We start from the raw sequence: 11,544 nt of genomic DNA, 5'->3' as shown, positions 1-11,544 counted from the left end.
TAATAAATATATGAAACAGAAATATAATGAATATATTCATTATATTTCATATATAATATATTTCAATATATTTCATATATTTCATAATAAATATATGAAACAGAAAAACATAGCAGTAAGAGAAAACCAGAGAAATGCACATACATTTAAACCTTGTAGTTCCTAGATATACATATATAAAAATCATCACCATGTAGTGATAGCCATTGTAACGGAATTCATAATTTAAAAAACCTAAAAATAACTTAAATGTCAGAAATGAAGGAACCGTTTAGATAAAGACATCTATGTAACAAAATGCTATGCTTCATTTTTTTTTTAATGTAGCAATTTTATAGGAACTATTGTGGTATGATCTGAGATGTCAAGTTAAAAAGGCAAGGTGCGTAACAATATAAAAGGAATACTATAATATGTGTAGGTGTGTAGTTTTTAAAAAATGTGTGTGTGAGTGTATATTTTTATATATTCACATACACATAAAATATCTTGGAAACACACACCAGAAACTGGTGATAGTGGTTGCTTCTGGAGAAGAGGCCTACGTGGTTTGGATACAAGGGTAGTATTATGTTTCACTTAGTACTGTTTTCCCCTTTAGAATTTAATACTGTGGAAACATTCCCTATTCAAAAAAATATATATATTTGGCTGTGCTGTGTGGCTTATGGGATTTTAGTTCCCTGACCAGGGATCAAACCTGGGCCCTCGGCAGTGACAGTATGGAGTCCTAACCACTGGACCACCAGGGAATTCCCCCCAAAATATTTAAGTTAAAAGAAAAAAAAAAAGGTAGGAAATATCATTAAATAACAAGAAGAAAAGCAAAAAGGATTGAAGTCAGAGGTCCTTGATAGGTTACAGTTTGGCTTTCATACATACGGAGTCTCCTTTGAGGAAGCAGGCCATTGTTTACATGGGATAGCCAGAAAAATCAAAGAGCTTCTGTGACCATTTTCTCTTTACCCTTACAGTTGTGTCTAAAGCAAACATGGCAACTCCTTTGCTATATATATACCTAAAGGGATTAAAAAGGTACAGATGGACAAGCTAATAGGAGTCTCTATTTACTGATAAAGTTACCCAAACTCAGGCATCTTTCTTTGAGGCTGCAGATTCTATCCAAGGTGCCATGTATCCTTTGTTCTGTATCTAGGATGGAGAATAAAAGGAATGGTACACGAACTGTTTCATGACCACATACACAGTGTAGTCATGAAAGCTAGCAGTCAGAACTTGTTATTGTGGTGTTTTCACTGTGTCAAAAACACAGATAAAAGCAATTTTCAGGAAGTAAAATAAAAATATTGACCTTGCCTTGCATAAAATGTTTGAATTCTCCAGAATTTAAAATTAAAGTTACCCTCTGTGTTCAGAACTACAATAGTGTGACTCTATTTATGGTTCTCTAAACAGCCATCTTCTATTTTATCTTCTAGAATAATTTCACATCTCTGATTTTGTTACCTTCTTCTGAAACAACGTTTTTAAACTGAAGTATAGTTGAGGTACAATATTATATGTTACAAGTGTACAATACAGTGATTCACAATTTTTAAAGGTTATAATCCATTTATAGTTATTATAAAATATTGGCTATATTCCCTGTGCTGTACAATATATCCTTGTACCTTATCTTTATACATAATAGTTTGTACCTCTTAGTCTCCTACCCCTATATTGCCCCTCCCCCTTCCCTCTCCCCACTGGTAACCACTAGTTTGTTCTCTGTATCTGTAAGTCTGCTTTTTTTGTTATGTACACTAGTTTGTTGCATTTTTTAGATTCTACATATAAGTGATATCATACAGCATTTATCTTTCTCTGTGTGTTTTATTTCACTTAGCATAATGCCCTCCAAGTCCACCCATGTTGTTGCACAATGAAAAAAATTTCATTCTTTTTTTTATGGCTGAGTAGTAGTCCATTGTATATATATACCTCATCCACTCTATCATATTCATCTATTGATGGACATTTAGGTTGCCTCCTTATCTTGGCAACTGCAAGTAATGCATTGGGATGCATGTATCTTTTAAAAAGAGCATTTTTGTTTTCTTCAGATATATACCCAGGAGTAGACCTGCTGGGTCATATGGTAGTTCTGTTTTTAGTTTTTTGAGAAACCTCCATATTATTTTCCATAGTGTCTGTACCAATTTACATTCCCACCAACAGTGTATTAGGGTTCCCTTTTCTCCACATTCTTGCCAACATTTGTTATTTGTACTCTTTTTGATGATAGCCATTCTGACAGGTGTGAGGTGATATCTCATTGTGGTTTTGATCTGCATTTCCCTAATGATTAGTGATGTTAAGCATATTTTCATGTGCCTGTTGGCCATCTGTATGTCCTCTTTGGAAAAATGTCTATTCAGGTCTTCTGCCCATTTTTCTTTTCTTTTTTTTTGTGTGTGGTATGCGGGCCTCTCACTGTTGTGGCCTTTCCCGTTGTGGAGCACAGGCTCCGGACGCGCAGGCTTAGTGGCCATGGCTCACGGGTCTAGCTGCTCTGCGGCACGTGGGATCTTCCCAGACCAGGGCACAAACCCGTGTCCCCTGCATCGGCAGGTGGACTCTCAACCACTGCGCCACCAGGGAAGCCCCTTCTGCCCGCTTTTCAATTGAGTTGTTTTTTTGATGTTGAGTTGTATGAGCTGTTTATATATTTTGGATATTAACCCCTTATCAGTCATATCATTTGCAAGTGTTTTCTCCCATTCGGTAGGTTGTATTTTTGTTTTGTCAATGGTTTCCTTTGCTTTGCAAGAGCTTTTAAGTTCAATTAGGTTCCATTTGTTTATTTTTGTTTTTATTTCCTTTGCTTTAGGAGAAGGATCCAAAAAAAAATTTATATGATTTATATCAAAGAGTGTTCTGCCTGTTTTCCTCTAGGACTTTTATAGTTTCCAGTCTCACATTTAGTTCTTTAATCCATTTGGAGGGCTTTTTTGTTTGTTCATATATGGTGATAAAGAATGTTTTAATTTCATTCTTTTGCATGTAGCTGTCCAGCTTTCCCAGCACCACTTATTGAAGAGACTGTCTCTTCTCCATTGTATATTCTTGTCTCCTTCATCATAGGTTAATTGACCATAACAGTGTGGGTTTATTTCTGGGCTCTATTCTGTTCCATTGATCTGTGTGCCTGTTTTTGTGCCAGTTCCATGCTGTTTAGATTACTGTAGCTTTGTAGTATAGTCTGAAGTCAGAGGACATGATACTTCCAGCTCCATTCTTCTTTTTAAAGATTGTTTTGGCTATTCAGGGTCTCTTGCATTTCCATACAAATTTTTAAAAAATTATTTGTTCCAGTTCTGTGAAAAATGCCATTGGTATTTTGATAGGGATTGCAATGAATCTGTAGATTGCCTTGGGTAGTTTGGTCATTTTAACAATATTGATTCTTCCAATCCAAGAATATGGTATATCGTTCCATCCTTTTGTGTCGTATTCAATTTCTTTCACCAGTGTCTTAGTTTTTCAAGTATACGTCTTTTACCTCTTTAGGTAATTTTACTCCTAAGTATCTTATTCTTTTTGATGTGATGGTAGATGGGATTTTCCTTAATTTCTCTTTCTGATAGTTGATTGTTAGTGTATAGAAATGCAACATTTTTCTGTATACTAATCTGTATTCTGCAAATTTACCAAATTCATTGATGAGCTCTAGTAGTTTTCTGGTAGTGTCTTTAGGATTTTCTATGTATAGTATCATATCATATGCAAACAGTGACAGTTTTACTTCTTCCTTTCCAATTTGGATTCCTTTTATTTCTTTTTCTTCTCTGATTGCCATGGCTAGGACTTCCAATACTATGTTGAACAAAAGTGGCAAGAGTGGGCATCCTTGTCTTGTTCCTGATCTTATAGGAAATGCTTTCAGCTTTTCATCCTTGAGTATGATGTTAGCTATGGGTTTGCCATATGGCCCTTATTACATTGAGATGTGTTCCCTCTATGCCCACTTCCTGGAGAGTTTTTATCATAAATGCATGTTGAATTTTGTCAAAAGTTTTTTCTGCATATATTTAGATGATCATATTGTTTTATTCTTCTTTTATTGTTGTTAATATGGTGTATCATACTTGATTGATTTGCAGATACTGAGAAATCCTTGCATCCCTGGGATAAATCACATTTGATCATGGTGTGTGATCCTTTTAATGTATTGATGGCTTTGGATTGCTAATATTTTATTGAGGATTTTTACATCTATGTTCATCAGTGATACTGGCCTATAATTTAATTTTTTTGTGATATCTTTGTCTGGTTTTGATATCAGGATGATAGTGGCCTCACAGAATGAGTTCAGAAGTGTTCCTTCCTCTGCAATTTTTTGGAATAGTTTGATTAGAATAGGTCTTAATTCTTCTCTAAATGTTTGGTAGAATTCACCTGTGAAGCCATCTGGTCCTGGACTCTTGTTTCTTGGGAGTTTTAAAATTACTGAATCAATTTCATTACTGGTAATTGGTCTTTTCATTATTTCTATTTCTTCCTGGTTCAGTCTTAGGAGATTGTACATTTCTAAGAATTTGTCCATTTCTTCTAGGTTGTCCATTTTAATGGCATATAGTTGTTCATAATAGTCTCTTAATACAAAAAAGTACAAAAGCAATCTTTTGTATTTCTGTGGTGTTGGTTCTAATGTCTCCTTTTTCATTTCTGATTTGGCATATAGCTGTTCAGAGTAGTCTCTTAAAACAAAATAGTTCATAGTAGTCTCAATACAAAAAAAATGAAATACAAAAGTAATCCTTTGTATTTCTGTGATGTTGGTTCTAACTTCTCCTTTTTCACTTCTGATTTCATTGATTTGGGCCCTTTCCTTGTTTTTCCTTGATGAGTCTGTAAGGGTTTATCAATTTTGTTTATTTTTTCAAAGAACAGATTTTAGTTTCATTTATCTTTTCTACTTTTTTAAATCTCTGTTTCATTTATTTCTGCTCTGATCTTTATGATTTCTTTCCTTTTACTAACTTTGGGTTTTGTTTGTAGCTTCTGTAGTTCCTTTAGGGTAAGCTTAGGTTGTTTATTTGAGATCTTTCTTGTTTTCTGAGGTAAGCTTGTATCACTATAAAGTTCCCTCTTAGAACTGCTTTTGCTGAGTCCCATAGGTTTTGGATCATTGTGTTTTTGTTTTCATGTGTCTCTAGGTATTTTTTGATTTCCTCTTTGATTTATTCAGTGATCAACTTGTTGTTTAGTAATATATTATTTAGCCTCCACGTGTTTGTGTCTTCTGCAGTTTTTTTCTTTTAGTTGATTTCTAGTCTCATAACGTAGTTGGAAAAGGTGCTTGATATGATTTCAGTTTTCTTAAATTTACTAGGCTTGTTTTTTGGCTTAGCATGGGATCTATCCTATGAAACTAACTTTTTTGCAGTGTAGTTTAAATATCTTTTCTATTTTAATAAATAGAAATACAAATTCTATCACTCTTGGGGCAGCATATTTTATAAAAGGCTACAAAAACTGAATTACCATCTTGATGAGTCTTTGTATAAAGGACCTAAACTTGTCTTATTAAAATCACCCATAAGATAAATAGTCCTTGTTTGATTCATTTGTTCTAATAGTACCATTAATACAGAAAAAGCATTGTGACAGAAGTCTTATGAATTCTTAAGTTCTCCTTGAAGTACTCCACTTAAGTCTCATATTTATTTCCTTCATCCATGGGTAAACTATTATACTCTTTTCAGGCAGGACAGTAATTAGTCCCTATAGTCATATAAATAAGCATTACATTAGTAGGTAAAAAAAGCAAACATGTATCCATGTGTCATTTCTTGAACATGGACATGGGTTGATACTTAGCTCAAAGTAGGCAAAACATCACTTGAATTTGTTTAAACTTTGGGAAAGGATACATCCACAACCAGGGAGAGCTGAACCAGACTTCAAAATAAATAAAGAAAATTCTTCAATTTACTTCCAGTCATCAGCAATTATCCAACCAAAAAAGTGACTACTTTTGCCTTTCTTCTCTATCTTCAGTGTCAAAGCTAAAGAGAAAATTTATGTATAAAACCAGACTGATCTTGGTTCTGTGGACTTGGAATATACTATGCATAATTTAGGTTACATTTTATTTGTCTATCATTTATTTATTTTGGCCAAGTGTTTAAGAAATTGGGCTACGGGTGAATGAGGCAAGAGCTAAAAATGCCTAAAATCAATGGTAGCAAAATTTCATCTCATTGAGTTATAGTTAAAATAATTAACTCAAATATTTCTCATATGATATGGAAATGTCTGTGGGAAACATACATGATTATGCTCAAATATATTCCTTCATTTGAAAATGTTATACCTTCCTCTCTCTAGAGGTTTCTCAAAGAGGAAAACAGTATAAGTTCCAAAGATGCAATGTTTTAGCTAGAACCTAGGAGCAAAATACAAATTACCAATACTGTAGGTAGAAAGACCTTCTTTAGAGACTATTTCTACTAATATAATAATATTAAACTATTGTTTTAATAAAGGACATCAAGCCATTCACATTATAAAATACAATAATACTTTATATTGCTAGCAAATACATAAACATATAGTGGAAATATAAAAACATGTATAAGAATGAAAACACTGGATGTGTGAAACACTAGAGAAGGAGGGAGGGAAGAGAATGAGATAGGAGAGGATCACAGTGGGAACAGTAATTGTATTTATAATGCTTAATTGGAGGAGAAATAGCAGCAGCAGGAAATCAGTCATAGTGGTAATATTATACAAAGCTGGGAATAGGTCCATAGTTGTTCATTACATTATTCTCTATTCTTACCTATATATTTAAAGTATTTACCAGTAAAATAAATAAGCCATTTATAATATCAACACAAGACGTATATGTAATAAATACAGCAAAATATATAAGATTTATAAAAGAAAATAAGACTTTATTAAAAGACAGTAAGATATCAATATAAATAAATGGAGGGATAGTAGTGCATGTATAAAGAAAGAAACGTTCGTACTATATTTTAAAGAGAGTAATTCTCCCCAAATTAATCTATAAATGTAAAAAATTTCAATAGCTTTTTCCTTGAATTTGATAAGTGATGATAAAATGTACATGGAAAAGCAAAGAGCAAAGAATGGCCAATATACTCATGAAGAAGAACAAGTTAGGGGGATTGTCCTACCAAAAATCGTCTTCCAAACACCAACACTTATTAAAGCCGAGATAAACACACAGTGGTCACAGTACACAGACCAAGAAACAAAAGAGAGAACTCAGAAATAGACCCATTGATTATGAAAACTTCATTTTTAACATAGCTGGCATTGATGATCAATGAGAAAATGTCTAAGCAGTCCCACAATGGGACAGTTGGGTTTCAATATGGAAAAAGATCAAACTGGTTCCCTGTTTCTCACCATATACTGAAATCACTGCCAGGTAGATAACAGTCCTAAATGTGACAGACAAACTACAAAAGTTTTAGAAGACAATCTGTAACAGAATTTTTATATTACACTGGGAAAGATTTCTTAATCAAAAGACCAAAGTACCATTTAAAAAACAAAGATTGATAATTGGACCACAGCAAATTAAGAACTTTTGTAAAACAAGGAACAATTTAAAAAGCTTTTAAAGATAAGCCATAACCGAAGAAAAGATGTCTGTAATATGCATACATATACATCCAACAAAGAAGTCATATGCAGACTATTTAAATAACCCCCACAAATCAATCAGAAATGAAATATCTGCAAAAGAGAAGAGCACATCAAAGAGAAAACACAAATGTTCATCAACACATGACAATCTTATTATTAATGATGTAACTGCAAATTAAAACCAAAAGATATCAATTCAGACTCAAGAGACCCATAAAATAATGACAGTATTTTAAAATCCTAAGAAATCTCAGTGTTGCCAGAATGTCAAGCAAGAGGAATTTATGCATATTGTTAGTGAAAACAAAACCAGTATAGGCACTTTGGAAAATAAGTTTGGAATTTCTAGTAAAACTGAACATGCACATACTCTCCAACCCAGTAATCCTATTCCCAAGTGAACAGAGCTTAGAGAATATAGCCTAGATGTGTGTATATATCACATATGCAAAATTTTCTTAGCAGCATTATTTATAGCAACATAAACCATTAAAGAGCCTAATTTTCCATCAATAATGGAATGGATAAATATTATACGGCAGTGGAAATGAAAATGAAAGTACAGCTATATTTACCACCATGACTGAAATTTACAAACATGATTGTAAATATATTAAAGAGGCAAGCACAGAAGAATATATGCAAGATGGTTCCATGCACATCAAGTTCAATATCAAGCAAAACTAAAGACTCTGTCATTTAGGAATCCAAATATAGTTGGAAAAACTATAAAGAAAAGTAGGGGACTCATTAAAACAAATTTCAGTATGGTGGTTAACTCTGAGGAAAGCAAGTGGGATAAAATACATAAGTGGGAGCAATACATAGGTGCTTTTAACATACTGGTGCGTTCTATTTCTCAAGCTGGGTAGTATGTACATGGATATATGTTATATTACACACACACACGTTTCTCTTTTATATGAAAACTACTTTTAAAAATGTATGATATCAATAAAGATAACTTACAGAGACATTTCATCCTAGGAAACAGTGGTAGCTAAACATTTCAAAGGAACTTTAGATTATAAGTATCCAAAGAGTTACTGGGAAGAAGAAGAACACTGATAAAATAAAACATAAATCATAAAACAGGCAAATATTAAAATGAATGTCTGGGCATAAAAAACAGATGTTGTAATTTTAAAATCCATTTAAATGGGTAAATAGTTACCTGGACAAAGCTAAAGAGAGAATTAGTGAATTTCAAAATAAGGGGAAAGAAATCCCCCAAAGTGCAGTAAGAGAAATAAAAAGATGGAAGATATGAAAGAGAAGTCAGTAGATATGGAGGATAAAATGCAGAGCTCTAATATAGAAAGCACCAGGAGAAGAGAATAGAGAAAACTAAAGAAGCAATATTTGAACAGATGATGGCTGAGAATTTTCCAAACATGCAGAAAAATATGAATCGTCAGATTACAAAGGCCCAGCAGGCATCATTTGGAAGTTAAAAAAAATAATCTCAGTTTGACCCACATTATAATGAAACCACAGAGCATTAAGGGAAAAAGAGAAAAACATAAAAGATGCTTTCTAGAAATACACTGTCTACAAAGGACAATCAGATTGACAGCAGACTTCTCATCAGTAGTAACAGAAAATATTACCAAAATGTGGAGCAAAAAATAACTGTAAACTTAGAATTCTATCGCAAAAGAGAGAGGGTGAAAAAAAAATAGTTTCAGACATTAAAAGCTTTTTATAAGGTAATATAAATTTTTTTATAGAGAAATTTTACTATCCGCAGCCGTTATTGAAAGCAATACTAAAGATGTACTTAAACAGGAAGAAAATCAAACCCAAGAGGAAGCAGTGAACAAAGCAAAAATGAGCAAGGATATTCATAGCAGGGTAGTGAATATCAGTAATAACTGATTGTAAAATTAGTAAGTATAATAACAATAAGAATGTGTTTAAAAACTTGTGTGATGAGACAGTACAGGGTATCCTATATAGAGTACAGACTCTGAAGCCAGACTGGGTTTGAATACGAACCAAAGTTCCCCTTAAAACTAAAAATAATGACTAAAGAACACTCATGACATCAAAGGAATATAATTTACTTTTTTGTCTTTGTTGACTAACTGTCATCTTTAATAGATCAACAAAAGAAGATCAATACGGGGCTAAAAAGAAAGACAAGTGTGATTTTCAGACCAGTTGAACTTTTGTTACAAGTCTTAAGCGAAAGATATTCAGAAAGATAATCTTCATATTGTTCAAGCAAATTTTTCATGGATGGCTAGTTTGGATATTCAATCAGAAATTAAGTATGTTATGTATTTGTAAAACAATTTCTATCTTTTTATAATATTCTTCTGTAGAAATGCTATCAGACAGAAGACAGAAAGGTAAAGGAATAAAACTGTTTTGGAGACAGCTAGCCCACTAGGCCAGGAAGAGAACTAATATCCTGGATTAATAAAGTTGACAAGTTTCTTTTAGTCTCTTATATTAACAGTAGCCATAGAATAGAATTAAGGCTTGCTTGATTTCTTTGGGTGACAGCCAAAAAACTGTTGCAATTCAATTATATGCTTAGTTCTGTAAGTATTTAAGTGCTTACTATATGCTAATTTGCAGTGAATTGCTTCTATCTAAAATCACCTCCTTCCTATCATTTTACAATGATGGAATGAATCCCTGACCCCTTCAGAATCCCAAAAGGATGGCCACCAAGTTCAGTCTTGTACTTTTTGGATAACTAGCTCAATTTCAAACACAATGGGCTTTTCTTTGGGTTGAAAAGATTCCACCAAATGGCTTTCACTTGGCAAGCAATACCTTACTCCTGTCTCACCAGGATCTCCCCTTTTTGTGAGTCATTTCTATTTGACTGCTAATAACTATCATTTCTAAGGCTTTGGTTATTTTACTCCATTCACTCTCTAAGTATTTCCCTCTTTCATTATTTTGGGAAGGTTTACTTAAGTCAGAATAAGTGTTATCACCATGCATTCACTTAACTAATATATACTGGGCAATCATCACATGCCAGGCTCTGCACTGGTCAGATCATGTTATGCTTCTGCTCAAACCCTCTTAGGTTTCTCATCTCCTTCTGAGAAAAGCCCAAGTCTTTACCATGATATACAAGCCTACCTTCCCATCATCCTCCACAATCTCTCTGACCTCTCTGTTATTCTCACTCTCACTCTGCTCTGCTTACACTGGCCTTCTTGCCGTTCCTCTAACAGGACAGGAATATTCCCACCTTAGAATTTTGTGTTTGCTGTTGTCTCTGCCTGAATCACCCAGATAGCCACATGATTCCCTCCTTCACCTCTCACTTTACTCAAATGACAGCAAGGATTTCCCTGACCTTACATTAGATTACATTATCAGTCTCAATTTTTCACTCCTCTGTAGTAGCATTACATATCCACACTCTGGCCTTATGGTGGCCAAAATGTACATCCTTGCCCCCAGACTTTAGACTTGACCATGTGATTTGCTATTGCCACTGGGAAGTTACTGGACATGATTCAAGCAGACTTAAAATGGTTTGTACTACTAGTCCTGGGCTCTTATACTCCTGCTTTTTGCCATGGAGGCTAACATGATTTGATATTCCACTGGTGCCAGAAAAATGGGAGACACATGGAACATACCTGAAACTGAGCCATAAACTGGAGTCAAATCTAGCCTGGATTATTTCAACCTCAGGAAACCCACAGATATGTCTGGTGTTGAAAGGCCACTGATTTTTAGGTGGTTTGGTACAAACATTAGTGTGAAAATAGCAAAGAGAAAGTGAAAACAACTGCCAACGTCCAGATGATCCTCATCCCCTTTCCTTATTTATTTTTCTTCATAGAAGTACTTAAGTTTAAACTACTATATATTTTATTTATTTGTTTATTGTCTATCCTCCGGCACACAGAAACATACATGCACATATGCACACAAATA

At 33.7% G+C, this 11,544-nt stretch overlaps 1 non-coding gene across 1 annotated transcript; it reads right to left on the bottom strand.

The window, feature by feature from the left end:
* Positions 1 to 679: 679 nt before the first annotated feature.
* Positions 680 to 752, bottom strand: TRNAD-GUC (transfer RNA aspartic acid (anticodon GUC)). The gene has a single exon. It is a non-coding gene; the product is annotated as a tRNA-Asp (tRNA).
* Positions 753 to 11,544: the final 10,792 nt, after the last annotated feature.

This window comes from Phocoena phocoena, chromosome 20, assembly GCF_963924675.1.
Source record: "Phocoena phocoena chromosome 20, mPhoPho1.1, whole genome shotgun sequence".
Classification (NCBI taxonomy): domain Eukaryota; kingdom Metazoa; phylum Chordata; class Mammalia; order Artiodactyla; family Phocoenidae; genus Phocoena; species Phocoena phocoena.
The sequence above is the reverse complement of the archived record's forward strand: the minus strand, read 5'-3'. Positions and strand labels throughout refer to the sequence as shown.